Source organism: Marmota monax, unplaced genomic scaffold, assembly GCF_021218885.2.
Source record: "Marmota monax isolate L192 unplaced genomic scaffold, Marmota_monax_Labrador192_F-V1.1 WCK01_AAM20220418_F8-fsc00303, whole genome shotgun sequence".
Taxonomy (NCBI): domain Eukaryota; kingdom Metazoa; phylum Chordata; class Mammalia; order Rodentia; family Sciuridae; genus Marmota; species Marmota monax.
In genome coordinates, this window is record NW_026694230.1 from 422411 (window position 1) to 427993 (window position 5583).

The window sequence follows — 5583 nt, forward strand, 5'->3', positions numbered from 1 at the left end:
CTGTAAAGCTCTACCTCAAGGCCAGAGGCCTTGTTTACACATTTTTATAAACTACTATGCTGGATAAATGTTTGTGAAAAACTAATAAGGGGGTGTCCAGCACCTGGAGTGATGATTTCTTCAAGGCTAGCAGCCAAGAAAACTAGGGCAACATGAAAATAGGAAGTTTATCTACATTGAAATCTTTTGTAGAGACTCTTTTGCTGACATTCCTAAAATCAGCCATGGTGAAGATTTCTGGAGAAGCCCAATTAACATTTTCTATGGAGAAAGGGGGTGCCACTACAAAAGGGGATGTTTAGTCCCTTACCTTTACCAAGTGGGTACAAATACGGGGAGCCTATACGATGATTTATTCAATGAGAAATGTGAAGTCCTTAGTGCTACTTGCTCACAGCATTATTCTAAACCTTAGAGAGTTGGAATATTAGATTTTTTTGCCTTAGCCTCATCAGTCTCTTTTATACTTCCCCAATTAGCATTGTACTAAATCCAAAAATAAGGCCTCAGTGACTCTGGGATATGCTCTTCTTTTCCTTGAACTACTTGAGTGTGCAACCTACCTCTTTTCTTTTTTATAATCACATTTTTACTTCCCCTTCTTTTTGTTCCCTTTATCCTTTTAAATCCAAATCTTTAACACATCCCTTTACTTAATTCCTCTTACAGGGTTTAGTCTTCTGGTAACAAATTTTGTCAGGGAAACTTCTAGGCCTTCCAGTTTAGGTGTGAGTAACAGCATCTAGTCTGAGGAGGCAGTCACAAGAAAGAATTAGTTACTTATGAAACTAAGCTGTTATTTTGTTACCTTTTCTTTTTGACTTACTTTGGTCATTCTCAAACAGCTGGTGATTATATATGCCCTACATTGAAATAGTGTGTGACTTTATTTCCTCTTGATAGCACTATCCTATTAAATTGTGGAAATCCATATCCCCCATTGATTTGGAAGCAATTATATAAAAACCATGTATACACACTTTCAAGACCTAAGTAACAAAAACATTTTATATTTTTATATTTTTAACTTAATGTTGAATGTTGTTCTTCTCCCCTCTCTCTCCCCTTCCTAGTCTTCTTCCCCTCCTCCTTTTCCTCCTTCTCTTCCACCTCTCCAGGGGTGCTTAATCACTGAGCCACATCCTCAGCCCTTTTGCTAAATTGCTGAAGCTGCCTTTGAACTTGCGATCCTCCTGCCTCAGCTTCCTGAACTGCTGGGATTATAGGCATGCCACCATGCCTAGCTTCAAGTTGTTGTTGATTCTTCTTTTATTTTCCATTTGTTTTCTTTGTTTCTATATATTTTTATATTTTTTCTTTTCATAGATGAAAATATCATTTAAAGATGGAATTTTTCCTTTACAAAGTTGAAAAAAAACATACAAGCAGCATCAATATCAATCTCAAATGCTGAAAATTAAATGTTTTATTACACATGAAAAAGAATAAAACGAGCAATTTAAGATAATTTTCTTGATTTTTTTCACATATATTATTTTGAACATTTAATATTTCACATATATTTATAATAAATATTTCCATTGCATTTCCTTATTTACATCCTCTATGTGTGAGTCTTTAGGAATGTGAAAGGGTTGTAGTCAAGAATAATATTATTAAATGCATGTCTGCAATACCAGTCCAATTCTGCCTATGCTTAGCTACATGATCATTCGGAATAGCCCTGTGTGTGATATCTCTGAGTGCTTTTTTTTTTTGAGTACTTTTTATGTACAAGGAAATATGTTAAGGATATCAATTGCATTACAGAAATATAATTCTTCCTAAGATGTTAAAACTAAGCAACACTAATTAATTGACTTTAATTCACTTTCAGAGTTAGTTATTGGCAGAATTAAGGGAACAAAGAAAGCATGGTGAGGCACTCAGAAAGTGGAAAGGATTGCAAGGTCTTTCTCCTTGAGGCTTGAGACATTGGGAAGGAAATAGAGGACTGAACCTCAGTATTTGCCCACGCCACACAGCTCTGGCTTCAGACCCCTTTTCTCCCTTATATGTTATAATTTCTATCTTATGGACTTAACACTTCTTAACTAAATCCCTCACAGTTCTTAGCCTGAGCTTTGCTCCATAGCAGAGACACAATATTCAATTAAAGAATGAGTGAATGAATGAATTATGAATTAATATATCTCCAGAGTTTTCAATGATGCAATTTGAAAATTTCTGTTGTGAGAAAAGTTGCTTAGTAATCTCTACTGACACTTTTCTGTAGAGAAGAATGGTTACATGAAAGTGAAGCAGTGTTTCTGTTTTGAATCTGCAAAGAGGAGACTTTAGAAAGATGAGAGAAAATACACTTCTGATGTGCATAGAACAATCTGGAGGAACAGTCACTTGGTAGTTGTAACCTTTTCAGAAGCATGTGGATCTGGCATTCAGATAAGACTGCTCTCTTCAGATGTGCTATCTCAATCATTGTGTAAATTCATTGTCTCTTTATAATGTCAAATTAATACTGAGAACAAGTTTCTCATTTGCAAAATGATATTTTGTCCAACTTTGAAGCTTGTTTTGATTTTAACAAGGTAAGTCAGTATTGTTATGGTGCAGGAAATAGATGTGCTACAGACAAAATTCCTATCCCTAAGGAATCTACACTCATATCTTGGAAAACAGAATAAACTACATACTAAAGTAAATACAAAATATTTTGTCAGGGATCTTATGTGGCACAAAATTAATTAAGCAGTCTAAGGATATAAGGAATGATGAGAGGTGGTATTTTAAATAAGGGGATAAGATGAGGCCTATTTTGGTAGAAGATATTAGAACTAAGAATTTAATAAAGTGAGAGAAAAATCTGAGTAGATATCTGAGAAATAAGTGTACCAAGTTAAGAACAAAAATACAGTAGTTAAAATAATTATAAAATAGGATTAGTTTGAGAATTGAATTTAATACCCTGCATGAAGAGTTTTATAACTTGTAACTGATATCGATATTTATTATGTATATTAGGTTTTTTTCAAGGCTTTCAAACAAACTGGGTGGTTTACAATAACAGAAATTTATTCTCTCATACTTCTTGTGCATAGGATTCTGTAACTAAGAAGTCAGTATTAAAGGGTTGGAGCCTTCTGAGAAACTTAAACAGCATGAAGAAACTCTCCTTCAAACCCTGATTCTTGTGACCAAGTCAGAAAGATTTCAAACATGTTGCTCAGAGTGAGAGTTTATTGAAGGGATAAGAAAAGGAAAAGGGTACACTCTTAATGGAGAGAGTGGCCATTTTAGAGAGGAGAGAGACAATATGCCTTTCCTGCACCCAGTTTTTATTGGGGATCCCAGAGAAGTTTCCAGAATCTCTCCCAGGTCAGCCTCTTGCCTTTTCACTGAGAACAAGATAACATCAGGCTTTCAAGTCCCCGCTGCCATGACAATTCTAGGTCACTTTGGCCCATGCTGACCAGTTCTAATTGGATTCTTAACCATAAATTCTTATAGATTTTATAGTTAGGAGGAATTATCCTCATCTCCTGAGTTTTGGGATCTGGTCTGTGAAAATGGTCACAAAAGATTCCCCCTTCAGGTAACTTGGTGTTCCTCATCTCAATGTTATTTAGGATGTGCGTTTCTCCTGCAGTTTACAGATAGTTTGCGAGGAATGTGACATATCTTCTCCATTTAATCCAGGCAGGGCTTCAGGTAAATTGCTTCTAGGAAAAGAAATCATGTGGGGGTCAGCACAGTGGGCCCATTTTATGAGATTATTCCTTTGTATCCTTCTATCCTGCGTCATTAGCATGTTCACCCCCAGTTTAAGAGGTTTCTCCCTTTGGAAGCTCTAGGACAGCCCTCCCTTTGTCCTGTTTTCTGGTGGAAAAGCATCTGGACAGTCTCTGGTGCTTCTTGGCTGGCAGCTCCATGACACTGCTTCTTTCAGAATGTGGACTTTTCTTTGTCTATTTAGATGACCTTCCTTTTATAAGGACAGTCATTAAATTGGACAGGATCCTACCCAACCCATGAGAATTTTATCTTAACTAATTACATCTGCAATGACCTTTTTCCAAATGAAAACACACTCTGACGTTCTTCCCAATATTATTCCTCACCCCTGCCCCAGGGGAGAAAAACTTAGTGGTTATCATGGTGTTTTTATTGGAAAGAATTTCTTTTCTTTTGACAGTTTTATAGGACAGAAACCAGAAGAGTTAGGAATGGATGACTGAGTAGACTGATGACTATTTTCCCTTTTTGGGGTAATATTTTTGTAGTGTATCTGAGGTCAAAGCAAATGTATAAAAATAAATAAATAAACTCTGGTCTTTGAGTAATTTTCAGCGAAACTAGAATCATGTTTTTCCTCAGTGGATTGAAAAACAAGGTAGCTACTATAAATTGGCCTTTTGATCATTACATGTTTGAGGAAGGAAATGTTGTTAGCTTAAAGTACAAGACTAGCTCTGTACTTGAAAGAAAGAGTTTACTTATGCCCGAGGTCAAAACTGAGGTTAAATTAAATAATGACACAACAAATAAAAACTGACAATAATATTGAATCAGGTCTGAAGCATTGCTTTCTTTACAAACACGTTCATGGATGCTCATTTGTAGTTTTTTGAAGTTACACCATTTTAAATAAAAGTTAAATATTATTCTCCTGTTTTATCAATCTTTGCATGTATTTCCCAAATCACCCAAGCAACGGGCATTCATATTACCTTAAGAAACCATGGCCACCGCAAGTACTAAATCTGGTATGGAAGAGGAGGCAGGGTACTTAGAGAAAGACAATATAAATCACACAAAAACACACAAAAAAGATATAATATATAAAACTCCTGACTCCAGGTCTGATATATCTTGGGTTATCCATGAAAGTTAATTATCATTTCATTTAGTGGTAACTTGCCATTATTATAAACAAATTGCCAAAGAGGAAATAAACATTTTTCAAAACTAAGCAAATGCAATGCTATCTATAAAAAAATATGTAAACCATCTTTTTATACACCATAGAACCCAGCAAAAATTCTCCAGATATCCAGTCATTATGTTCTGAAAGATTTAGTGATGACAACAAAAGCAAATCCTAACAAAACTATTCCTTTACTTCTTAGCAACTCTTAAAAAGTTTTCCTAAAACCCTAGCAAAACCTTCCCTTTAGTGTCCTGTCCATAAATGAGATGTTCTTCTCATCTGCCTCACTTCTGTTCTTACCCTCATCTATTTAACCCTCTAAGTAGGATCCAGGAAAACATCATCATTATTCTCCTCATAAACAACCAAAATTCCTTTTGTACTTGTAGCAGAGGCACAGAATCTTTTTACAATCTACAGGGCTCTAGGAGATGGCCACTCTGCCCTCATTATACCCCACTCATCCTCATATTCCTTGGCCCTTGGTTCTGTCTCTCAAACACAAAATCAGTGCTACATATGCTCTGTTGAACAGGTATTATCTTGTTAACTGTCTCTTCTTCTAGATACGGTCATGAATTCATTTATTCATTCATTCATTTCTTTATCCATTGATTAAGAGAATATTTACTGTTTCTTAAGTTTTAGGCATGGTTCTAGAAGTTGTAGATACAGCTGTAAACAAATCAGCCTCT